This window comes from Electrophorus electricus, chromosome 6 (assembly GCF_041902795.1).
Source record: "Electrophorus electricus isolate QZ-2024a chromosome 6, ASM4190279v1, whole genome shotgun sequence".
In the NCBI taxonomy this organism is placed as follows: Eukaryota; Metazoa; Chordata; class Actinopteri; order Gymnotiformes; family Gymnotidae; genus Electrophorus; species Electrophorus electricus.
Genome location: NC_137502.1, coordinates 15,504,428 through 15,532,186, shown reverse-complemented (window position 1 = coordinate 15,532,186; position 27,759 = coordinate 15,504,428). Strand labels below are relative to the sequence as shown.

Here is a 27,759-nt window from a genome sequence, read left to right as displayed (position 1 = left end):
GCAGGGAATGGTATTGCCCGTTTAAGCAGCATGACAGTACGACCATGCCATCGATCTTAATCGTGGTGCCTCCGTAAGCTACGAGGCTGGCTGTTTCCTTTAGCCTTACTAATTGTTCCCCGTTAGTTAGTTAAAAGTCCCTAGCGACATTACGTTGCATTTTGCTCCTGTGTCGACTTTCATTTCGGTGATCTTGCCATTTATGGGTATTGTGACGAATCCTTCATCTTTTTCAGAAGCCGTATAGTTGAGACAGTCGACGCAGTTGGTGACCTCGATGCCATCTACATAAAACATTACATCTCCGCACTCTGTGGGCTGTTCTACTTCCACTTCATGCACACGTGGTTTGAGAGCTTTACTGGGTAGAGTTCTGTGACTCCATAGTCTAGACTTGCAACAGCTTTTGAAAGTTTCCCGCAGTTACGACACTTGTCCGAAGGCTGGACACTTATCTCATCTAGCTACATGACTGTGCCCACAGTTATTGCAGTTCGAGATGTTCTGGACGAAAGACCGGGGTTTTGACTGATGTTTTCTATTCAAAATGGGCATTACTGCATCAACACTGGTAGCTTGTGTGGCTAGCATCTTGTTATTTTGTTCAGTCATCTCGTGAATGCGACAGAGAGAAATGGCATTTGCGAGCATCAACTCATTATCTCCCAGCAGAGATTTTCACAGTGAGTCACTACTTATGCCACACACGATTCGCTCACACATTAGCTCATCAGTCAAGTCTCCAAAATAGCAACTTTTGGCCTTGATCCGTAATTCACTAATGAATCTATAGAAATTAGTAAGTAGACCATCTATTACAAGTGGTGCCAGACCAAGGCCAGGAGGATTGTGAAGGACCCCACCCATCCTGACAATAGGCTTTTCTCCCTGTTGAGGTCAGGGAAGTGCTTTCCCTCCCTGAAGACTAACACAGAGAGACTTAGGAGGAGCTTCTTCCCACAGGCCTTTCGGGCTCTGAACCAGGGCAACTGATGGGACTAATCTTCATTCACTGGATTCCCCCACTGGACTGGACCATTGTTCACTATAACATCATACACACTCTTACACACCCATATTTTGCTATTTGCACTGCGCTATATAGCACAACTTCACACTGAACTGGAAAATTTTTAAATTGTAATTTGTATATAATCATAATCGTGTTTATTTTTTACCCAGACAAATTCTATTTTATATTTTAGGCTTTATTTTCTTTCCTTTACAAATACATTTTAGGATTTATTTCAGTTTAACCTTACATTACACTGATCTGTATATTTTTCTGTATCGCTCCTTGGTTTACGGGCAGAGCAGTCAACAAAGGCATTTCACTGCCAGTTATACTGCGTATGACTATAAATGTGACAAATTATCTTTGATTTGATTTGAACTGAATTATGTTTAGTGATTTTAGTGTAGTGTAACCCCTGTTTTTTTGTAATTATATAAATATGTCAATTCAGACTGGGGCAAGCAAAAAAGTGATAGCTCCTATGCATGTTGGATGGATATATATATATATATATATATATATATATATATATATATATATATATATATATATATATATATATATATATATAGTGATAGCTACTGTGTGTATAGGTGTATAGGATGTTTTTCAAAGTGAAAAAAAAAAACATCTGAATGGAGAAAAATTCAACATGTGGGAGAAAGCAGAAAATGGTTCACTGCACTTCGAAATTTAAATAGTATTTTTCATTAGAAACTAGTGCTTCCACAAAAGCTTTCAATCAGCTCATCTCACCACTAAGAGCTAGCTTTTGTGGCTTCCAAATGATTTCTGTAATGCGGGGTGGCCCGAGTGCCGATTTCTGTAATGCGTGGTGGTCCGCGTATATATATTTATTAATATATAAACATGACATGACTGACATGAGTTTAAATACACACAGACGAAACGAGGTACAGGTGTGTGCCACAAACGGAGGTCCTCCCACTGCATGTGGCTGGCCAAACCACATGCCTATATAAACAAAAAAGCAAAACAACAAAAATAGCCTATAATTTAAAAAAAATTATAGCAGTGCTCTGGTGAGTTTTCAAGACCCTGCTGTTTCAGTGTTTTTGAGTCTGCCTAATTTAGCTAGCTAGCTATATTTTTTGGTCAGATTTTTGTGTCAGTGTCCACTTAGTTTATTCAGTGTTCACATACCATTCTTCAAAATGATGAGTCTTCAGCATTAGTCTGAAAATATCTGTTACTCAAAGACCATGTTTACAAAATAATATTTGTTATTCAAAAATAATTTCCTTTTTGTATATTCTCAACTCAAATATGGTCTCAAATTACATTTAAAATAGCATAATAGTCTTTAAAAAGTTTTCTAAAATCTGACCAGAAGACACCGTGGTGAAAGGGAAACGTTTCTAGGTGTTTGAAATAACATTGGGACTGTGCCTAAGAATTAAGCGGAGCTGATTTTAAATGGAACAAACTATTATTACGTCGTAATAGGTAGATAATAAACTGGGGCTGCGAAGAAGTATGTAACCTAGCGAGAAGACAACAATACAATTACAGACTCTTCTGAAATGCGTTAAAAGGGACTCCACAATATCTCAAGAGAATCTTAAGGTAAGTCTTTAAAATTGCCGGCTGGTGCGGAAGCGTTCCAAACGATGCTGACATAAACTCTTTACATTTCAAAAAGGATTTAAAAGGAATAAATATACCTATCACGAGCCTTTCGGTTAACAAAAATGTATTACCAATAAGCGGTTAAAGTGATTACGATTATAAGAAAGATTTATGAATAATACATATGGTCAACACCTTTTTAATTATGTAACGTGGAGCGGTCACGAGGCGGACGCGTACGCTGAGAAGAGCGAGATTTATTAAGGGCAAATCTATAATCAGAGTCATAGTCACAGTCCAGGGTCAATGAGCCAGTGCGGAGAGTCCGGGAATACATAGTAAACAAACGAGAAAAAACACACGATAGAGAATAGGCAAACAGGCCACAATAAGGAACACAAACTACACGAGCAGGCTAAGAAACACGAGCAGAACAAGCACGACAGGGCTTATTACATACAACTACAGAGAACAAAGAGGGATGGATAAGAGACTGAGGCTAGGAATTACAAAGACTAGCACTAACAGGGGAAAACCAAGGGTTTTAATTCACATATACATGAGGGCTAACAAAGAACAGTTAACAAGACTGGAACAGGAATGCAGAAAATGAAACAATAACATGAGACAGGGAGACAGGCATGCTAGCAGGGGCCAAATTAAATATAATAGTTTTCATTTATGATCTGTATTCTTCTTACATGCATAAGACCTTTCTTACAAAAAGAAAGACTGAAATCAAACTTTTAAACATGTCTCTCTCTAGGTAACAAGAACAGACTGGAAACATGGATACATGTAAAATATCAAATGTAGAAAATGAAACTGAACAAATTAAGCAGTGGGAGAAAGAAAGGAAGTCACTGCAGTCTGAACTCAAGGCTTGTCAAGAGAGACTGCATCATAGCCAGATGATTGTGGCAGCTCTCCAGAGGATCTATAAAGAATATGGAAAGGACTCGGAGGGTCTGCTGAGAGAGTTCAGGACACTGATGAGCACCATAGAAGAGGTTTTGCAAACATGAACTTTTTTCTAGCATTTTTTATTTGAACATCTAATTTCCCCTGTATTTCTTCAGCATATGATGACTTGACAAAGCCAACATTTTGTCATTTTTTTCTTGTTATAACATCAATATTTTTAGTGTACCTTATTCAAGTTTTGAGTTATGTTAATGTGACGAGACTGTGTCAAAAAAATGTAGTTTGTTCACAAGTATCCCTTACTAATTATTGTTCTTCTTCTTATTATTCTTATTATAGTTTTTTATTATTATTTCAGCAGAATTATTATTATCCTTGATAAATGAAGAGATGCCACTTTTTCCAGTTTGTTCATAAACCTTGATATATTGCATTGACTTGCAGAAAATGTAACATTCCATTATTTACTCTACTGGTTTCATTTGACACAGGAGAATGATGTTGAAAATGTTGTTGAAACCAAGCCTGCAAAAGCCAAGACTAAGCAGAAAAAAAGCTGGGTGGAAGACGACTCAGTGTTACAAAAGAACAAGTTGACCCAAAGTATGAAGTCCAAAGAAACTGTCATAAAGAGTCAACCTTCAACCTTCCGAAAGCGTTCACACATTGGGACACCACACCAAGGAGCAGTTCTCCAGAGGATTCATAAACAATATAGAAAGCATTCGGCTCATCAACTGAGAAAGTTTAGGACATCGCTGAGCACCATTGAAGAGGTTGTGCAAACATGAAATTTTTCTGTCATTTTTGATTTGAACATTATGTTTTTTCCCTGTATTTTTCAGCATATGATGACTTGACGAAGCCAACATTTTGTCCTTTTTGTTCCTTTTATAACATCAATATTTTTAGTGTACCTTATTCAAGTTTTCAGTTATGTTAATTTGAGCAGGCTGTGTCAAGAAAATGTGGTTTGTTCACAAGTGTCCTTTCAGGTTGTTGTTGTTAATAATATAAATAATAACAACAACAACAACAATAATAATACTATTAATATTATTTCAACATTATTATTATTATCCTTGACAAATTAATAGATGCACCTTTTTCCAGTTTGTTCATAAACCTTGATTGATTGTATTGACTTGCAGAAAATGTAATGGTCCATTATTTCCTCTACTGGTCTCATTTGACACAGGAAACTGATGTTGAAGCAGTTGTTGAAGCCAAGACTGCTGAAGCCAAGACTGATCAGTCTTCAGCTCTCCCTAAAAGGAATCTGTGTAAGATGGGTGTTTCTTCACTTAGTTCACTACATCTTGGGACACCACAAGAAGAAAAGCATAAGGCCTCCCTTTTGCTATGGGCACTGCTTAACTGTAAAGAGGGCCCAGCCCCAGTGATTGATGATGAAAAGCCTTCCACATCCTATGCATCACTTCATGACAACCAGCAAAAAGAAGCAGTTTGGGATGAGAGAAAAAGAGAAGAAAATGTCTTAAAATTGCAAAAGCAAGCTTTGATACAAAGTAAGAAGGAGCAGAAGAAAGAAGAAATAAGAACAGTTGATGAAGGTATAACGAGGGCCAAAGAGAAGAACAAAGAAGAGATGTATGAGATAACATTTAAAAAGAAGAACTTTGTTCAGCAGATAAAGAGGCAATTTTGTGAACTTGTCCTGAGGTTTAGTGAGCAGAAAAAGAACTTGAAAGAAAGAGAAAGGAGGAAGAGAAACAAATGAAAATCACAAAGCGAATAAAGAAAAAAAATCATATAAGAGTTGGTTAGCTGAAAAAACAGGGAAAATGATGAAAAAGAAAGAAAAAGGCAGAAAAGGAGCTGCAGAATGATGAAGAAAATGAAACCCACCACAAATTAAGGAAAGGAGGAAGAAAAGTCAAATAGAATGACCAGTCTGATCCCAGCATGGCCAAATAGACAAGCACTGTCACTGTATTGCTCCCCCCCCCCCCCCCCCCCCACATGCATAATAAATGCTATCAAGTGAAAGTAAATAAAAGTTTGATCATTAAAAAGGGAGGTTTACGGTTTTTTTTAATCTTTAATAATATGTTTTGAAAAATGTATATGATGAAGAAATAACTTTCATTTAAACTGTAAAATGTTTAAACAATCCGTTTGGGTATCTTTTGAGTGCCTACCAAACCACAAATTGTGAGATAAGACAACCAAGTCCACTTTACAGGCAGCCTACATCAGAAAACAGGCTAAAACAGCCATTCAGATTTGGCTCCCGTTTTTATAACAAGAGGGCAGTCATTAGCATTATACTGCCCCCAATCTGAGTATCTCTACCCATGGTTTGAGAACTACTTTTACAAAGGTAGCCATTTTTTCTCTCACACACGCCAGACCCAATATCATTATATTGAAATTAAGAGCTAAGTACGGGAATTGCTCTGTTACACAGGCTGACACAAAATGCTACACTGGCCCCCAGCAACAGAGGACAGAAGATCTGAGTGGATAAAGTTTATTTTTGATGGCAATGTCCCAGCTACCATCAACAAAAACCTGTATGTGTGTACTAACAACTTTGTGTCAAAATGCTTTACCTGCCTGGGTTAGTATAATACAGGGCTAAGTTTTGGGATCAATATCAACTGTGCAAAGCTAAAGTGCAGATAAGGGAAATGTAAGTAACTTATTTTAAAAAATTATTATTCTAGCTATGTGTTTCTTTGGTCATTTAGCACTAGCTAACTTTAATGCTGAGGTTATAAATATAATTTTAAAGATATTATTGGTGTTTCTTGGGTTATTTGTTGCAGGATCCACAATAACACAAATCCTATCAATTTATTAGTTGAATTTGTGACAGATGAACTTTATCAACAGGTGAATAATGTGAGAGTAAATGTAACAAGGTTGCAGTTGTGTTCCACTTATGTGTTAGCAACATTAGCATGTAATGCTAGAGGAAAATGTGTTTTACAACCGTCTGTAATTTAGCATGTGGGCATGCTTTGCAGTGTGTACATATATATGTCAGTGTGTGTAGAATGAAGTTTGACAACTCAGGAGCTGACTTTGGTTAAGACATATACAGTGGTGTGAAAAAGTGTTTGCCCCCTTCTGATCTTTTTTTGCATGTTTGTCACACTTAATGTTTCCGATCATCAAACAAATTTAAATATTAGACAAAGATAACACAAGTAAACACAAAATACAGTTTTTAAATGAAGGTTTTTATTATTAATGGGGAAAAAATCCAAACCTACATGGCCCTGTGTGAAAAAATGATTGCCCCCCAAACCTAATAACTGGTTGGGCCACCCTTAGCAGCAACAACTGCAATCAAGCATTTCAGTTATGCAATCATAATTGGCAATGAGTCTTTTATAGCACTGTGGAGGAATTTTGGGCCACTCATCTTTGCAGAGTTGTTGTAATTCAGCCTTATTGGAGCGTTTTTGAGCATGAACCGCTTTTTTAAGGTCATGCCACAGCATCTCAATCGGATTCAGGTCAGGACTTTGACTAGGCCACTCCAGAGTCTTCATTTTGTTTTTCTTAAGCCATTCAGAGGTGGACTTGCTGGTGTGTTTTGGATCATTGTCCTGCTGCAGAACCCAAGTGCGTTTCAGCTTGAGGTCACGAATGGATAGCTGGACATTCTCCTTCAGGATTTTTTGGTAGACAGCAGAATTCATGGTCCCATTTACCACAGCAAGTCTTCCAGGCCCTGAAGCAGCAAAACAGCCCCAGACCATCACACTACCACCACCATATTTTACTGTTGGTATGATGTTCCATTTCTGAAATGCTGTGTTACTTTTACGCCAGAAGTAATGGGACATACACCTTTCAAAAAGTTCAACTTTTGTCTCGTCAGTCCACAGAGTATTTTCCCAAAAGTCTTGGGGATCTCCTCCACAATCATCAAGATGTTTTCTGGCAAAACTGAGACAAGCCTTTATATTCTTTTTGCTCAGCAGTGGTTTTCGTCTTGGAACTCTGCCATGCAGGCCATTTTGCCCAGTCTCTTTCTTATGGTGGAGTCATGAACACTGATCTTAACTGAGGCAAGAGAGGTGTGCAGTGGATAAATTTGGATTTTTTTCCCCTTAATAATAAAAGCCTTCATTTAAAACCTGCCTTTTCTGTTTACTTGTGTTATCTTTGGCTAATATTTAAAGTTGTTTGATGATCTGAAACAGTAAGTGTGACAAACGTGTACAAAAATAAGATATCAGGAAGGGGGCAAACACTTTTTCACATCACTGTATGGCTGCACCCCTATAATTTCTCTTGCAGTAATGTTTGGTTCTGTTCAAAAGAGCCTACAACATGCTGTATACTGCACTCAGTATATACTGTATACTGGTCCCTGTAGTAGTAAGCAGTATAGTATCCAGTATGCAAGAAATGCAAAGCATACTACAAGGCTACATTAATGTATGATGGTTCCATACACTTGGGTAAGATTTTTCGCCACTGTTGCATGACTGGATACAGTACACCCAAAAGATCTGGTCATGTCCTGGAATATTTGGTGGAATTAGACATTGTGGTGGAAATTCAATGAAACGGGGAGTCAGATGTGGATAATAAGTAAAAAAGGTTTTAATAGAAAAGAAAGATTCCACAGAGTGTGGGGCTCACTACCAAGAGAAGCCCCGAGTCATACAGTGCATTGCTTGATATACAATTCTAACTGTATGCCTTGACCAATCACAGACTTCCTGCCTCTTGTTGCTGTGGCTCATATACCATTCAGCTTTAAGCGTTGCTTATCTCTTTCAGGCCGGCTGGTAAGAATCTTGCTTGACTGTCATCCCTTAATTGCAGGCAATAAAGCAATGGCAGGCAGTAAAGCAATTGCAGGCAATAAAACGAGAGACATCTTCCTGCTTATCTGATCTACGGTCTCACTCCCTTAAAGTTCTTTGCTTACATAAACATTTTTCCTAGGGAACAGGATACTGCTGAATGTATGTGAATCACTGAAGCACATAGTATTTCCTTTACATTTCCCCCCTTTGATTCTCATACAATCATTAACTAAAATCTTCAGTTATGGCAAAAACATGGAAGTTATCCTTATCCCAACATAAGTATGTATCATATCTGTGATATGATGAATTCTTTCCTGCACAATTAATTACGTCACATAAGTCAAAAGTCCATGCAGTAGAACTGCCCACCATATAGTCCAATTCTACTCCTCCATACTTTTGTATACACCAATCTTTAGATGTAATGACACTGATGCGTGATAGTATCAGGCTGATCCACAGGAGGTGCTGCATCTTGCTAGTCCTGCGGTGGCGTTTCTGGTGCCTTTTTACAATGCGTGTGATGCACCCATGTCGCTCTTCCGTCGGTCTTGACGGCGGTGTTAGTCGTCAGTAGCACTTGGAATGGTCCTCTCCACCTGGGCTGGTTCCACCGCTTCCTTCTGAAGTCCTTTATCAGCACCCAATCACCTGGTTGGTGGGTGTGGAGTGGAGTATTCGTCACCTCGGGAAGGACTGCCTTCACCTGCTTAGACACATGGGAGAGAGATTTGTGCAGAGACACACAATACTGCAAAAGTGATTCATTGATCAGGTTAGTATCCCAGTCGGGCGGTCCTATCCCCGTGTTGGGAGGCCGTCCAAACACTATCTCAAAAGCTGATAAGCCTGTTCGTGCCTGCGGTCTGGTTCGGCATTGCCACAGGACGAGGGGAAGGCATTTTACCCAATTCATGCCTGTTTCCTGCGTTAATTTAGCTAGACCTCCTTTAATGGTGCCGTTTGTCCGTTCTACTGCCCCTGCACTAGCAGGGTGATAGCTGCAGTGTTTTCTCATATCTACCCCTAGGTATTTAGTCAGAGCTTTTAGTCCTTCGTGTACGAAGGGTGTCCCATTGTCACTGGACACTCGTCGTGGTAACCCCCACCGGGGAATAATTTCTCTCAGTAGCGCTTTTGCTACTGCATCACTATCTTGTTTTCCCATTGGGAAGGCCTCCACCCACTTGCTAAACATGCACACACACACAAGCATGTACCTCTTTCCTTCAGCTGGTGTTAGTTCTACAAAATCTATTTGCCAATGTTGAAATGGCTCACTAGGCGGCAGGTGTCCGGCGGGTGCGTGTTTGGTATGATTGTCTCGGTGTGGTGTGTTTTGTGCACATACCAAGCATCGGGAACAAAAATTTTGGGTGTGTGTGTTTATTCCTGGTGCATACCAATGTCTCGTTATACTCTCCACTATCCCCCCTTTGCTCATGTGACTCCTCCCATGAGCAATCTCAATTAGTCCTTTCATATAAGCTGTGGGGAGACAGGGTTTGTTCATATCTGGGTGTACCCATATCCCGCCTATTTGTTTACACCCCCCTTTTTTCCATTTCACATAATCTTGTGGAGTGGCTTGTTTTTGGATATCTTTAGTAGATATTCTGGTTTCGGTATCTGCTTGTGCCATTTGTGTATGGAGCGGTTGTAACGCTGTGAGTTGAGCTACTTTATCCGCATAAGCATTCCCTTTTGATACGGCGTCATCCGCCTTAGTGTGTGCAGCGCACTTTATAATTGCTACTTCCTTTGGTAGTTGAATTGCTTCCAACAGCTCTGCTACTAGGTGGTGATTCTTTATCTTTGCTCCTGAGCTGGTGAGAAAGTTGCGATGTCTCCAAATGGCCCCAAAGTCATGTGCTACTCCCCACGCGTACCGGGAATCGGTCCAGACGTTCACGGTCTTGTCTTGTGCTAGTTTACACGCATATATGAGTGCAGCAAGTTCAGCTGCCTGCGCTGAGTAATTAGATGGGAGTGGTTCTGCTTTCACCACTTCTGTGTGTGACACAACAGCATATGCTGCTCGATTAGTGCCTTGAGAGTCACGTTTAGCTGAACCGTCCACAAAAAATTCCAGGTCCGCATTAAATATTGGTTCCTCCTTTAAATCTATTCTGGGAGATGTTGCAATTTCTAACACCTGTTGGCAGTCATGGGGCTCTCCTTCCTCCTCTGTAGGCAATAGAGTGGAGGGGTTTAGAGTTGTGCATCGTTTCACAGTAACATTTGGCATGTCTAATAAGGCAGTGTGGTACCTAAGCCATCGCTGAGTGGACAAATGTGCCACTTTTTGATCTTGCAGTATTCTTGACACTGCATGAGGCACATGTAGGGCAAGCTTGGCGTAGCCTACTATATCTCTGGAAGCCACTAGTGCCTTCTCGGCGGCTGCCACAGCTCTTACACATAAAGGTAGGCCTGCTGCGACTGTCTAATTTTCCTGAGAAGTAGGCCACCGGCCTTTGTTTGTCCCCATGTTTTTGTGTCAATACACTTGTCATATATTGCCCTTTAACATCCACTGTCTGTTCAAATGGTTTGTTTGGGTCGGGAATGCCTAACGCTGGCATGACTTGTAACAGCTGTTTCAGTGTTGTGAAGGCCGCCTCAGCTTCCGGTGTCCATTCCGGCTGTGAGGAATTTGACCCTTTGGTCGGTATTATATCTCTGAGTGGTCCCTCATGTTCTGCATAGGATGGTATGAATGTCCTACAATAGGAACACATTCCTAAAAAGGACAACAGTTGTTTTTTCGTCATGGGCTTTGGTATAGTCAAAATGGCATTCACTCGGTCTTTAGTCAGCATGCGCGTTTGCTCAGTGATGTCATGTCCTAAAAAATGCACTTGCTGCTTACAGAACTGTAATTTGGATTTGGATGCCTTATGGCCTTCCCCTGCTAAATGATGTAGCAGTGCCACCGTGGCTTGTTTACACGCTTCTCGTGTTCTCCCACAAATCAAAAGATCATCAACATATTGCAGCAAGGCTATTCCCTTAGGGAGTTCTAAAGCCTCTAGGCTTCGATGTAAGGCGGCATTGTAAATGGTTGGTGATTCACAATACCCTTGACACAATCTCGTGAATGTGTATGGCTTTCCTTCAAAAGTGAAAGCAAACCAAAATTGGCTATCCTTGTGCACAGGTACGCTAAAGAAAGCGTTGGCCAAATCAACTACACTGAACCACTTACTGTCTGGTGGGATCTGAGAGAGAATGGTGTGCGGGTTTGGAACTTCTGGGGCTCTAGGGTGTACTGCCGCGTTGACAGCCTGCAAATCCTGCACAAATCTCCATTCATCTCTCCCTGGCTTCTTAACTGGGAAAATTGGAGTACGTACTGGTGAGTCTGGGCATGGTACGATAACTCCTGCTTGTTTTAATGATTGGAACACAGGCCTGATGCCCTCCACTGCCTCTGGTTTTAGAGGGTATTGGTGCTGGTGTGGTCTGTAATCAGATTTTGGGGTGATGTGGACAGGCTCACATCCTTTTATTAAGCACACATCATTTTTTCCCTGTGGTAACAGAGGCTACCATAATTACTATATTTGGACTTACAAGCTCGACCCCCCTTCTGCAATTTAGCCTATACGGGGTTGGCATTTTCCACACGTCTATGCTTGGGCTGTACATAATTTTACACTGGGGTTCTTTTATCCAATCAGTTGCGCTCAACACGTGTTTTGTCCACAACCCTACTCTCTGTCAGTCTGGGTCAACATGTGCACTAGCCAGCGACACATGAGGTGTGGCATGTGAGATTGAATATAAAGATTTCTGTTTAGCTGAGAGCTGCACCACTCCCGCAGCCCACTCGCAGTCCCACGCTATGGCTGTGACAATCAAACTGTCACTGCCCCCAAGTCAAATTTCTGTTCAAAATCAACGTCACATCCCTCATGGACCTTCATTGTACAGTGAATAGAATCACTTTGTTTAACTGTCAGCTCACCAGGTAGCGTGTTAGTAACTTCAGTCATAAAATGTGTTAGTACTTCCCCCGCAGTGCACTGCAATTCATACACGTACAAAGGGGCTCCTGCCTCTAGCTGGACTCCCTGTGTAGGTGTTTCCCACGTAACAAACAACCCCTCTGGGTTGCTGCTAATTGTGCACCCAAGTTTACACATTAAATCTCTAGCTAACAAATTAATTGGACAGGTTTCTGATATCAAAAAACTGTTTAAATTGGCTTTTCCCTAAACTACATCGGAGAGGCTCGGACATCCTTTCATCAATGGGATGACCTCCCACTCCAATTACTGTTATCCCATATCCTTGTCTCATTCTACATTCTATTAATCCTTCTTTTAACACTGAGTGGGTGGCACCACTGTCAACCAAAAACCTAACATTTTTTCCCTCTACTTTCACAGTTACCTCGGGGAGGCCTCTTGGCCCTTTACTAATCTGCTGTAATAGTTGGTAATTTAAATTTGTCACTTCCCTTTTGCTGTCTTCACTCAGTGGTCCGCTGCTGTCCTGCCTCTCCACCGCCCGTCACTCGTGGATTGTGGGATCCTGATCTGTGCCCCCGTCATACGAGTTATCCTCCTCCGGACAGTTTCTGGCAAAATGTCCAAGCTTTCCACAGTTGTAGCATTCCTGCTCTTTCATCCAATCAATTTTTCCTCCTTTTCCTCTTCCTCTGCCTCTGCCTCTTCCGTGACCACGTCCCCTGCCACGACTACTTCCTCGTCGGCGGCCTTCTCCTTGATCTCCCACCGTCTGGAGCATTGTCAGCATCGCTTGGTGTGTGGTATCTGCTCGTTGACGCTCTCGTCTGGCGTCTTTCTTCCCCAGGATTGTCTCATGATGCTTGGCATGCTCCTCAATAGTAGATAGGGGAGCTCTGCTGTAGCCTATGCAGTTTTTTCTAATGAGATCGCTGATGTCTTTTCTCATATTCATTAGGAAGCTGTTTCTCAAATGAGCTTCCCATGCACCTACTTCTCCAGGTCCTGCTGCTCGTTGTGCTGGTGTGTCAATTCCACAATGGTCAGTGTGGACACGCGTCAGACGGACGAGAAAGTCAGCGACGGGTTCGTCATCTTTCTGTTTGCATGATGCTATCACATCGGTGTTGATGGTGGTTGGATAGGCTGTTTCCACCCTTTCGATGAGTCCTCTTATCATCTCTCTGTATGGGCCATTCAGGTCAGGTTGGCCTTGGGGCGGTGCATTCCACTCAGGCAGGTGGAGACGGACATCTCCATCCACCCAGTTTCTATCAATGCGGTTATACTGTGGTCCGAGTCGAATCATCAACAACCGTCTCAGTTCAGCCTGTGTTGGTCTGCAGGACTGCACGAATGCCATCAGTTCTTGTCCGAAGCGTCGTCCGCCGATGTCACCTGGCTTGCTCAGGCCATCGGCCGCTTTCATGATGTCGTCTGCAGTCCAGTGACGGTGGACCATAATCACTCCCTCAGGTCCTGACACTTCCACCATCGGGAACTGTGGGGCATAGCCTACCTCAGGCTCTGCAGATGGCTTTATAGTGGTGTGACTTCGAGTGCGATGAGCCACTGGTGAGGTTATTGCCTCCAGTTGTCGTCTTAATTCGTCATATGGAGACGGCTTTGGTGTTAATGAAGTTCCTGGTTGCGGATAAGGAGGTGGATTTGCTAGCGCTTGTGGTTGCTGAATCAGCTGGGGGGCTCTCGGCGGGGCGGCATCGAGGTCAGGATCAGCTAAAGAAACACACTGAGACTTTATTATTACCTTTTCTATGTCCTACCTGCTGCTTCTGCCTTTTCTCAGCTTCTTCTAACCACATTTTTGCCTTTTCCAGCATGTCTTCACTGTTCTCATCAAAATATTTCCGCGCTCTCTTATCAGCTTCCCTAGGCTTAACCTTAACTCTTTCAATTCATTTTAACAGGTATGCAACACTTAGAGTCCCTGAGACATTAAAACCGTAATATTTAATCCAAAATGGGACATGTTTGTTTACATGTTCCCCGTAGTCCTTATTCATTTGAAAGAGTAGGCTACAGGAGAACTTGTCCTTACTGAACTCATACTCCTTACTGTTGCCCGCACCCATAATAATAATAATAATAATAATAATAATAATAATAATAACAACAACAACAACAACAACAACAACAACAACAACAATTTTTTTTTTTTTTGGATCCAGGCAACAAAAGAACAAAGGAAACTTACCTACTCTCTACAATTTTCCTATTCTTATCTTATTATCCACACCATCTACCCCCGATATGGATTAGTTCCGCTCCAGCAAATCGTGCTAGTATACTGAGTCCACTCCTTTCCCTACGGGGTGTTCTTTCGACCCGGGCCTATTTCTTACACTAGTACGTCTACTCAGTGTGCCTATTCTCTTAGGCTGGCGGAGTCCCAGACTCCGGAGTCCTCTAGACCCTATTTTTAAGCCCTAGTATCTCATGTACTATGCTACTTTACAGACCCACCCCAGGGTAGACTCAGGCGGATCACTATGTCACTTTCTTCTAGGATTAAATTACTGAACTTCACCACTTACTTTCTGTTCGTTAGATCAGGCGGAGCACACCACCGGAGTCAAGCGGGACGTCACTCCCTGGTTAGGTACTTTCCCATATTCTTGTGGGTTTCCCTCTTTCTCCAGCTCAGTTCTCTCTCTGAGGAGCGTCCTCGAAGTTTAGTCACCGCTGCTCCGCATGGTGCCTCTCGCTGATCCTGCCGACAACGCCAAATTCTGTGGTGGAAATTCAATGAAACGGGGAGTCAGATGTGGATAATAAGTAAAAAAGGTTTTAATAGAAAAGAAAGATTCCACAGAGTGTGGGGCTCACTACCAAGAGAAGCCCCGAGTCATACAGAGCATTGCTTGATATACAATTCTAACTGTATGCCTAGACCAATCACAGACTTCCTGCCTCTTGTTGCTATGGCTCATATACCATTCAGCTTTAAGCGTTGCTTATCTCTTTCAGGCCAGCTGGTAAGAATCTTGCTTGACTGTCATCCCTTAATTGCAGGCAATAAAGCAATGGCAGGCAGTAAAGCAATTGCAGGCAATAAAACGAGAGACATCTTCCTGCTTATCTGATCTACGGTCTCACTCCCTTAAAGTTCTTTGCTTACATAAACATTTTTCCTAGGGAACAGGATACTGCTGAATGTATGTGAATCACTGAAGCACATAGTATTTCCTTTACAACATCCAGGTATCTTTCGCGTACTGGAAAATGTATTTTGGTCCCATAATTCATACACCATATTAATTTGGGGCCAAATATTCCAGGACATGACCAGATCTTTTGGGTCAGTATGCAAGTAGTATGCAGTAGGCTATTTTGAATACAGACTTTCTCTCAGGGTTCAAGTAGAAGAGGGGCTGGGGGGAAGGGGTGGGTTTGAGCAGTGGCTTATTGTCATTTAAAGGCACAGGCATTCAAACTGGTTGTTCTAACAGGGCTGTTTTAACAGCCTGAGAAGGGTGCTTTGGTGATTGATCCTAGAAGTATTAAGCCAATCACGTCATACATATTTCATTAAGACCCCAGGGAATATAAAGGGGTATAATAGGTCTCCATTATTATTTTGCAGCGTTTGTATCTATTATAAACCTATTCTAGGTAATTTGTGGAATGTTTTGTAAGCATCACGATTACTGATATTTAATTTTTTTTTACTTTTTAAGCAATTGACAGACACTTTTATCCAGAGCAATTTACAATTTTCAATCATGTTGCAGAGGTAGGTAAGTGTAGTGTTAGTATTCTTGTCCAAAAACTCTAATTGGTATAGTATAGAGGACTTGCTGGGATGGGGATTGAATCCCGGTCCCACACTGGAGAGGCTGAAACATTACCCACTACAATATAACACTGAGGCAGTTGCCTAGAGCCTCCCCTAATCTAAGGGTCAAATAAAAATGAAATTTATGTTGATGTTAAATTATTTATTCTTAAATGTATATGATTTTAAAAATGCCCATTATATGAATCTATACCAATTAGTAATTAGACCATCTATTACAAGTGGTGCCAGACCAAGGCCAGGAGGATTATGAAGGACCCCACCCATCCTGACAATAGGCTCTTCTCCCTGTTGAGGTCAGGGAAGTGCTTTCGCTCCCTGAAGACTAACACAGAGAGACTGAGGAGGAGCTTCTTCCCACAGGCCTTTCAGGCTCTGAACCAGGGCAACTGATGGGACTAATCTTCATTCACTGGATTCCCCCACTGGACTGGACCATTGTTCACTATAACATCATACACACTCTTACACACCCATATTTTGCTATTTGCACTGCGCTATATAGCACAACTTCACACTGAAACTGGAAAATGTTTAAATTGTAATTTGTATATAATCATAATCGTGTTTATTTTTTACCCAGACAAAATCTATTTTATATTTTAGGCATTATTTTCCTTCCTTTACAAATACATTTTAGGATTTATTCAGTTTAACCTTACATTACACTGATCTGTATATTTTTCTGTATCGCTCTTTGGTTTACGGGCAGAGCAGTCACCAAAGGCATTTCACTGCCAGTTATACTGCGTATGACTATGTATGTGACAAATTATCTTTGATTTGATTTGAACTGAATTATGTTTAGTGATTTTAGTGTAGTGTAACCGCTGTTTTTTTGTAATTATATAAATATGTCAATTCAGACTGGGGCAAGCAAAAAAGTGATAGCTCCTATGCATGTTGGACGGATATATATATATATATATAGTGATAGCTACTGTGTGTATAGGTGTATAGGATGTTTTTCAAAGTGAAAAAAAACCCCATCTGAATGGAGAAGAAAAATTCAACATGTGGGAGAAAGCAGAAAATGGTTCACTGCACTTCGAAATTTAAATAGTATTTTTCAATAGAAACTAGTGCTTCCACAAAAGCTTTCAATCAGCTCATCTCACCACTAAGAGCTAGCTTTTGTGGCTTCCAAATGATTTCTGTAATGCGGGGTGGCCCGAGTGCCGATTTCTGTAATGCGTGGTGGTCCGCATATATATATTTATTAATATATAAACATGACATGACTGACATGAGTTTAATACACACAGACGAAACGAGGTACAGGTGTGTGCCACAAACGGAGGTCCTCCCACTGCATGTGGCTGGCCAAACCACATGCCTATATAAACAAAAAAGCAAAACAACAAAAATAGCCTATAATTTAAAAAAAATTATAGCAGTGCTCTGGTGAGTTTTCAAGACCCTGCTGTTTCAGTGTTTTTGAGTCTGCCTAATTTAGCTAGCTAGCTATATTTTTTGGTCAGATTTTTGTGTCAGTGTCCACTTAGTTTATTCAGTGTTCACATACCATTCTTCAAAATGATGAGTCTTCAGCATTAGTCTGAAAATATCTGTTACTCAAAGACCATGTTTACAAAATAATATTTCAGTTATTCAAAAATAATTTCTTTTTTATATATTCTCAACTCAAATATGGTCTCAAATTACATTTATAATAGCATAATAGTCTTTAAAAAGTTTTCTAAAATCTGACCAGAAGACACCGTGGTGAAAGAGAAACGTTTCTAGGTGTTTGAAATAACATTGGGACTGTGCCTAAGAATTAAGCGGAGCTGATTTTAAATGGAACAAACAATATTATTACGTCGTAATAGGTAGATAATAAACTGGGGCTGCGAAGAAGTATGTAACCCAGCGAGAAGACAACAATACAATTACAGACTCTTCTGAAATGCGTTAAAAGGGACTCCACAATATCTCAAGAGAATCTTAAGGTAAGTCTTTAAAATTGCCGGCTGGTGCGGAAGCGTTCCAAACGATGCTGACATAAACTCTTTACATTTCAAAAAGGATTTAAAAGGAATAAATATACCTATCACGAGCCTTTCGGTTAACAAAAATGTATTACCAATAAGCGGTTAAAGCGATTACGATTATAAGAAAGATTTATGAATAATATATATGGTCAACACCTTTTTAATTATGTAACGTGGAGCGGTCACGAGGCGGACGCGTACGCTGAGAAGAGCGAGATATTTTAAGGGCAAATCTATAATCAGAGTCATAGTCACAGTCCAGGGTCAATGAGCCAGTGCGGAGAGTCCGGGAATACATAGTAAACAAACGAGAAAAAACACACGATAGAGAATAGGCAAACAGGCCACAATAAGGAACACAAACTACACGAGCAGGCTAAGAAACACGAGCAGAACAAGCACGACAGGGCTTATTACATACAACTACAGAGAACAAAGAGGGATGGATAAGAGACTGAGGCTAGGAATTACAAAGACTAGCACTAACAGGGGAAAACCAAGGGTTTTAATTCACATATACATGAGGGCTAACAAAGAACAGTTAACAAGACTGGAACAGGAATGCAGAAAATGAAACAATAACATGAGAGAGGGAATCGATGGAGACAGTCTTGCTAGCAGGGGCCAAATTAAATATAATAGTTTTCATTTATGATCTGTATTCTTCTTACATGCATAAGACCTTTCTTACAAAAAGAAAGACTGAAATCAAACTTTTAAACATGTCTCTCTCTAGGTAACAAGAACAGACTGGAAACATGGATACATGTAAAATATCAAATGTAGAAAATGAAACTGAACAAATTAAGCAGTGGGAGAAAGAAAGGAAGTCACTGCAGTCTGAGCTCAAGGCTTGTCAAGAGAGACTGCATCATAGCCAGATGATTGTGGCAGCTCTCCAGAGGATCTATAAAGAATATGGAAAGGACTCGGAGGGTCTGCTGAGAGAGTTCAGGACACTGATGAGCACCATAGAAGAGGTTTGGAAACATGAACTTTTTTCTAGCATTTTTTATTTGAACATCTAATTTCCCCTGTATTTCTTCAGCATATGATGACTTGACAAAGCCAACATTTTGTCATTTTTTTCTTGTTATAACATCAATATTTTTAGTGTACCTTATTCAAGTTTTGAGTTATGTTAATGTGACGAGACTGTGTCAAAAAAAATGTAGTTTGTTCACAAGTATCCCTTACTAATTATTGTTCTTCTTCTTCTTCTTATTATTATTATAGTTTTTTATTATTATTTCAGCAGAATTATTATTATCCTTGATAAATGAAGAGATGCCACTTTTTCCAGTTTGTTCATAAACCTTGATATATTGCATTGACTTGCAGAAAATGTAACATTCCATTATTTACTCTAATGGTTTAATTTGACACAGGAGAATGATGTTGAAAATGTTGTTGAAACCAAGCCTGCAAAAGCCAAGACTAAGCAGAAAAAAAGCTGGGTGGAAGACTACTCAGTGTTACAAAAGAACAAGTTGACCCAAAGTATGAAGTCCAAAGAAACTGTCATAAAGAGTCAACCTTCAACCTTCCGAAAGCGTTCACACATTGGGACACCACACCAAGGAGCAGTTCTCCAGAGGATTCATAAACAATATAGAAAGCATTCGGCTCATCAACTGAGAAAGTTTAGGACATCGCTGAGCACCATTGAAGAGGTTGTGCAAACATGAAATTTTTCTGTCATTTTTGATTTGAACATTATGTTTTTTCCCTGTATTTTTCAGCATATGATGACTTGACGAAGCCAACATTTTGTCCTTTTTGTTCCTTTTATAACATCAATATTTTTAGTGTACCTTATTCAAGTTTTCAGTTATGTTAATTTGAGCAGGCTGTGTCAAGAAAATGTGGTTTGTTCACAAGTGTCCTTTCAGGTTCTTGTTGTTAATAATATAAATAATAACAACAACAACAACAACAACAATAATAATACTATTATTATTATTTCAACATAATTATTATTATCCTTGACAAATTAATAGATGCACCTTTTTCCAGTTTGTTCATAAACCTTGATTGATTGTATTGACTTGCAGAAAATGTAATGGTCCATTATTTCCTCTACTGGTCTCATTTGACACAGGAAACTGATGTTGAAGCAGTTGTTGAAGCCAAGACTGCTGAAGCCAAGACTGATCAGTCTTCAGCTCTCCCTAAAAGGAATCTGTGTAAGATGGGTGTTTCTTCACTTAGTTCACTACATCTTGGGACACCACAAGAAGAAAAGCATAAGGCCTCCCTTTTGCTATGGGCACTGCTTAACTGTAAAGAGGGCCCAGCCCCAGTGATTGATGATGAAAAGCCTTCCACATCCTATGCATCACTTCATGACAACCAGCAAAAAGAAGCAGTTTGGGATGAGAGAAAAAGAGAAGAAAATGTCTTAAAATTGCAAAAGCAAGCTTTGATACAAAGTAAGAAGGAGCAGAAGAAAGAAGAAATAAGAACAGTTGATGAAGGTATAACGAGGGCCAAAGAGAAGAACAAAGAAGAGATGTATGAGATAACATTTAAAAAGAAGAACTTTGTTCAGCAGATAAAGAGGCAATTTTCTGAACTTGTCCTGAGGTTTAGTGAGCAGAAAAAGAACTTGAAAGAAAGAGAAAGGAGGAAGAGAAACAAATGAAAATCACAAAGCGAATAAAGAAAAAAAATCATATAAGAGTTGGTTAGCTGAAAAAACAGGGAAAATGATGAAAAAGAAAGAAAAAGGCAGAAAAGGAGCTGCAGAATGATGAAGAAAATGAAACCCACCACAAATTAAGGAAAGGAGGAAGAAAAGTCAAATAGAATGACCAGTCTGATCCCAGCATGGCCAAATAGACAAGCACTGTCACTGTATTGCTCCCCCCCCCCCCCCACATGCATAATAAATGCTATCAAGTGAAAGTAAATAAAAGTTTGATCATTAAAAAGGGAGGTTTACGTTTTTTTTTAATCTTTAATAATATGTTTTGAAAAATGTATATGATGAAGAAATAACTTTCATTTAAACTGTAAAATGTTTAAACAATCCGTTTGGGTATATTTTGAGTGCCTACCAAACCACAAATTGTGAGATAAGACAACCAAGTCCACTTTACAGGCAGCCTACATCAGAAAACAGGCTAAAACAGCCATTCAGATTTGGCTCCCGTTTTTATAACAAGAGGGCAGTCATTAGCATTATACTGCCCCCAATCTGAGTATCTCTACCCATGGTTTGAGAACTACTTTTACAAAGGTAGCCATTTTTTCTCTCACACACGCCAGACCCAATATCATTATATTGAAATTAAGAGCTAAGTACGGGAATTGCTCTGTTACACAGGCTGACACAAAATGCTACACTGGCCCCCAGCAACAGAGGACAGAAGATCTGAGTGGATAAAGTTTATTTTTGATGGCAATGTCCCAGCTACCATCAACAAAAACCTGTATGTGTGTACTAACAACTTTGTGTCAAAATGCTTTACCTGCCTGGGTTAGTATAATACAGGGCTAAGTTTTGGGATCAATATCAACTGTGCAAAGCTAAAGTGCAGATAAGGGAAATGTAAGTAACTTATTTTTAAAAATTATTATTCTAGCTATGTGTTTCTTTGGTCATTTAGCACTAGCTAACTTTAACGCTGAGGTTATAAATATAATTTTAAAGATATTATTGGTGTTTCTTGGGTTATTTGTTGCAGGATCCACAATAACACAAATCCTATCAATTTATTAGTTGAATTTGTGACAGATGAACTTTATCAACAGGTGAATAATGTGAGAGTAAATGTAACAAGGTTGCAGTTGTGTTCCACTTATGTGTTAGCAACATTAGCATGTAATGCTAGAGGAAAATGTGTTTTACAACCGTCTGTAATTTAGCATGTGGGCATGCTTTGCAGTGTGTACATATATATGTCAGTGTGTGTAGAATGAAGTTTGACAACTCAGGAGCTGACTTTGGTTAAGACATATACAGTGGTGTGAAAAAGTGTTTGCCCCCTTCTGATCTTTTTTTGCATGTTTGTCACACTTAATGTTTCCGATCATCAAACAAATTTAAATATTAGACAAAGATAACACAAGTAAACACAAAATACAGTTTTTAAATGAAGGTTTTTATTATTAATGGGGAAAAAATCCAAACCTACATGGCCCTGTGTGAAAAAATGATTGCCCCCCAAACCTAATAACTGGTTGGGCCACCCTTAGCAGCAACAACTGCAATCAAGCATTTCAGTTATGCAATCATAATTGGCAATGAGTCTTTTATAGCACTGTGGAGGAATTTTGGGCCACTCATCTTTGCAGAGTTGTTGTAATTCAGCCTTATTGGAGCGTTTTTGAGCATGAACCGCTTTTTTAAGGTCATGCCACAGCATCTCAATCGGATTCAGGTCAGGACTTTGACTAGGCCACTCCAGAGTCTTCATTTTGTTTTTCTTAAGCCATTCAGAGGTGGACTTGCTGGTGTGTTTTGGATCATTGTCCTGCTGCAGAACCCAAGTGCGTTTCAGCTTGAGGTCACGAATGGATAGCTGGACATTCTCCTTCAGGATTTTTTGGTAGACAGCAGAATTCATGGTCCCATTTACCACAGCAAGTCTTCCAGGTCCTGAAGCAGCAAAACAGCCCCAGACCATCACACTACCACCACCATATTTTACTGTTGGTATGATGTTCCATTTCTGAAATGCTGTGTTACTTTTACGCCAGATGTAATGGGACATACACCTTTCAAAAAGTTCAACTTTTGTCTCGTCAGTCCACAGAGTATTTTCCCAAAAGTCTTGGGGATCTCCTCCACAATCATCAAGATGTTTTCTGGCAAAACTGAGACAAACCTTTATATTCTTTTTGCTCAGCAGTGGTTTTCGTCTTGGAACTCTGCCATGCAGGCCATTTTGCCCAGTCTCTTTCTTATGGTGGAGTCATGAACACTGATCTTAACTGAGGCAAGAGAGGTGTGCAGTGGATAAATTTGGATTTTTTTCCCCTTAATAATAAAAGCCTTCATTTAAAACCTGCCTTTTCTGTTTACTTGTGTTATCTTTGGCTAATATTCAAACTTGTTTGATGATCTGAAACAGTAAGTGTGACAAACGTGTACAAAAATAAGATATCAGGAAGGGGGCAAACACTTTTTCACATCACTGTATGGCTGCACCCCTATAATTTCTCTTGCAGTAATGTTTGGTTCTGTTCAAAAGAGCCTACAACATGCTGTATACTGCACTCAGTATATACTGTATACTGGTCCCTGTAGTAGTAAGCAGTATAGTATCCAGTATGCAAGAAATGCAAAGCATACTACAAGGCTACATTAATGTATGATGGTTCCATACACTTGGGTAAGATTTTTCGCCACTGTTGCATGACTGGATGCAGTACACCCAAAAGATCTGGTCATGTCCTGGAATATTTGGTGGAATTAGACATCCAGGTATCTTTCGCGTACTGGAAAATGTATTTTGGTCCCATAATTCATACACCATATTAATTTGGGGCCAAATATTCCAGGACATGACCAGATCTTTTGGGTCAGTATGCAAGTAGTATGCAGTAGGCTATTTTGAATACAGACTTTCTCTCAGGGTTCAAGTAGAAGAGGGGCTGGGGGGAAGGGGTGGGTTTGAGCAGTGGCTTATTGACATTTAAAGGCACAGGCATTCAAACTGGTTGTTCTAACAGGGCTGTTTTAACAGGCTGAGAAGGGTGCTGTGGTGATTGATCCTAGAAGTATTTAGCCAATCACGTCATACATATTTCATTAAGACCCCAGGGAATATAAAGGGGTATAATAGGTCTCCATTATTATTTTGCAGCATTTGTATCTATTATAAACCTATTCTAGGTAATTTGTGGAATGTTTTGTAAGCATCACGATTACTGATATTTAATTTTTTTTTACTTTTTAAGCAATTGACAGACACTTTTATCCAGAGCAATTTACAATTTTCAATCATGTTGCAGAGGTAGGTAAGTGTAGTGTTAGTATTCTTGTCCAAAAACTCTAATTGGTATAGTATAGAGCACTTGCTGGGATGGGGATTGAATCCCGGTCCCACACTGGAGAGGCTGAAACATTACCCACTACAATATAACACTGAGGCAGTTGCCTAGAGCCTCCCCTAATCTAAGGGTCAAATAAAAATGACATTTATGTTGATGTTAAATTATTTATTCTTAAATATATATGATTTTAAAAATGCCCATTATATGAATCTATACCAATTAGTAATTAGACCATCTATTACAAGTGGTGCCAGACCAAGGCCAGGAGGATTATGAAGGACCCCACCCATCCTGACAATAGGCTCTTCTCCCTGTTGAGGTCAGGGAAGTGCTTTCGCTCCCTGAAGACTAACACAGAGAGACTGAGGAGGAGCTTCTTCACACAGGCCTTTCGGGCTCTGAACCAGGGCAACTGATGGGACTAATCTTCATTCACTGGATTCCCCCACTGGACTGGACCATTGTTCACTATAACATCATACACACTCTTACACACCCATATTTTGCTATTTGCACTGCGCTATATAGCACAACTTCACACTGAACTGGAAAATTTTTAAATTGTAATTTGTATATAATCATAATCGTGTTTATTTTTTACCCACACAAATTCTATTTTATATTTTAGGCTTTATTTTCCTTCCTTTACAAATACATTTTAGGATTTATTTCAGTTTAACCTTACATTACACTGATCTGTATATTTTTCTGTATCGCTCCTTGGTTTACGGGCAGAGCAGTCACCAAAGGCATTTCACTGCCAGTTATACTGCGTATGACTATGTATGTGACAAATTATCTTTGATTTGATTTGAACTGAATTATGTTTAGTGATTTTAGTGTAGTGTAACCGCTGTTTTTTTGTAATTATATAAATATGTCAATTCAGACTGGGGCAAGCAAAAAAGTGATAGCTCCTATGCATGTTGGACGGATATATATATATAGTGATAGCTACTGTGTGTATAGGTGTATAGGATGTTTTTCAAAGTGAAAAAAAAACCCCATCTGAATGGAGAAGAAAAATTCAACATGTGGGAGAAAGCAGAAAATGGTTCACTGCACTTCGAAATTTAAATAGTATTTTTCATTAGAAACTAGTGCTTCCACAAAAGCTTTCAATCAGCTCATCTCACCACTAAGAGCTAGCTTTTGTGGCTTCCAAATGATTTCTGTAATGCGGGGTGGCCCGAGTGCCGATTTCTGTAATGCGTGGTGGTCCGCATATATATATTTATTAATATATAAACATGACATGACTGACATGAGTTTAATACACACAGACGAAACGAGGTACAGGTGTGTGCCACAAACGGAGGTCCTCCCACTGCATGTGGCTGGCCAAACCACATGCCTATATAAACAAAAAAGCAAAACAACAAAAATAGCCTATAATTTAAAAAAAATTATAGCAGTGCTCTGGTGAGTTTTCAAGACCCTGCTGTTTCAGTGTTTTTGAGTCTGCCTAATTTAGCTAGCTAGCTATATTTTTTGGTCAGATTTTTGTGTCAGTGTCCACTTAGTTTATTCAGTGTTCACATACCATTCTTCAAAATGATGAGTCTTCAGCATTAGTCTGAAAATATCTGTTACTCAAAGACCATGTTTACAAAATAATATTTCAGTTATTCAAAAATAATTTCTTTTTTATATATTCTCAACTCAAATATGGTCTCAAATTACATTTATAATAGCATAATAGTCTTTAAAAAGTTTTCTAAAATCTGACCAGAAGACACCGTGGTGAAAGAGAAACGTTTCTAGGTGTTTGAAATAACATTGGGACTGTGCCTAAGAATTAAGCGGAGCTGATTTTAAATGGAACAAACAATATTATTACGTCGTAATAGGTAGATAATAAACTGGGGCTGCGAAGAAGTATGTAACCTAGCGAGAAGACAACAATACAATTACAGACTCTTCTGAAATGCGTTAAAAGGGACTCCACAATATCTCAAGAGAATCTTAAGGTAAGTCTTTAAAATTGCCGGCTGGTGCGGAAGCGTTCCAAACGATGCTGACATAAACTCTTTACATTTCAAAAAGGATTTAAAAGGAATAAATATACCTATCACGAGCCTTTCGGTTAACAAAAATGTATTACCAATAAGCGGTTAAAGCGATTATGATTATAAGAAAGATTTATGAATAATATATATGGTCAACACCTTTTTAATTATGTAACGTGGAGCGGTCACGAGGCAGACGCGTACGCTGAGAAGAGCGAGATATTTTAAGGGCAAATCTATAATCAGAGTCATAGTCACAGTCCAGGGTCAATGAGCCAGTGCGGAGAGTCCGGGAATACATAGTAAACAAACGAGAAAAAACACACGATAGAGAATAGGCAAACAGGCCACAATAAGGAACACAAACTACACAAGCAGGCTAAGAAACACGAGCAGAACAAGCACGACAGGGCTTATTACATACAACTACAGCGAACAAAGAGGGATGGATAAGAGACTGAGGCTAGGAATTACAAAGACTAGCACTAACAGGGGAAAACCAAGGGTTTTAATTCACATATACATGAGGGCTAACAAAGAACAGTTAACAAGACTGGAACAGGAATGCAGAAAATGAAACAATAACATGAGACAGGGAGACAGGCATGCTAGCAGGGGCCAAATTAAATATAATAGTTTTCATTTATGATCTGTATTCTTCTTACATGCATAAGAACTTTCTTACAAAAAGAAAGACTGAAATCAAACTTTTAAACATGTCTCTCTCTAGGTAACAAGAACAGACTGGAAACATGGATACATGTAAAATATCAAATGTAGAAAATGAAACTGAACAAATTAAGCAGTGGGAGAAAGAAAGGAAGTCACTGCAGTCTGACCTCAAGGCTTGTCAAGAGAGACTGCATCATAGCCAGATGATTGTGGCAGCTCTCCAGAGGATCTATAAAGAATATGGAAAGGACTCGGAGGGTCTGCTGAGAGAGTTCAGGACACTGATGAGCACCATAGAAGAGGTTTTGCAAACGAACTTTTTTCTAGCATTTTTTATTTGAACATCTAATTTCCCCTGTATTTCTTCAGCATATGATGACTTGACAAAGCCAACATTTTGTCATTTTTTTCTTGTTATAACATCAATATTTTTAGTGTACCTTATTCAAGTTTTGAGTTATGTTAATGTGACGAGACTGTGTCAAAAAAATGTAGTTTGTTCACAAGTATCCCTTACTAATTATTGTTCTTCTTCTTATTATTATTATTATTATAGTTTTTTATTATTATTTCAGCAGAATTATTATTATCCTTGATAAATGAAGAGATGCCACTTTTTCCAGTTTGTTCATAAACCTTGATATATTGCATTGACTTGCAGAAAATGTAACATTCCATTATTTACTCTAATGGTTTCATTTGACACAGGAGAATGATGTTGAAAATGTTGTTGAAACCAAGCCTGCAAAAGCCAAGACTAAGCAGAAAAAAAGCTGGGTGGAAGACGACTCAGTGTTACAAAAGAACAAGTTGACCCAAAGTATGAAGTCCAAAGAAACTGTCATAAAGAGTCAACCTTCAACCTTCCGAAAGCGTTCACACATTGGGACACCACACCAAGGAGCAGTTCTCCAGAGGATTCATAAACAATATAGAAAGCATTCGGCTCATCAACTGAGAAA

General features: G+C 39.5%; 1 long non-coding RNA gene across 2 annotated transcripts; it reads right to left on the bottom strand.

Annotated features, from left to right (window-relative positions):
* Positions 1-8,412: 8,412 nt before the first annotated feature.
* LOC145658528 (uncharacterized) lies at positions 8,413-14,864 on the bottom strand. 2 transcript variants are annotated; one of them, XR_014124100.1, is made up of 2 exons: positions 14,518-14,864; positions 8,413-9,037 (listed from the first exon to the last, which is right to left on the bottom strand). It is a non-coding gene; the product is annotated as an uncharacterized LOC145658528 (long non-coding RNA). The 2 variants fall into 2 exon arrangements; XR_014124101.1 differs by having other exon boundaries at positions 8,413-9,034.
* Between the last annotated feature and the right edge of the window lie 12,895 nt (positions 14,865-27,759).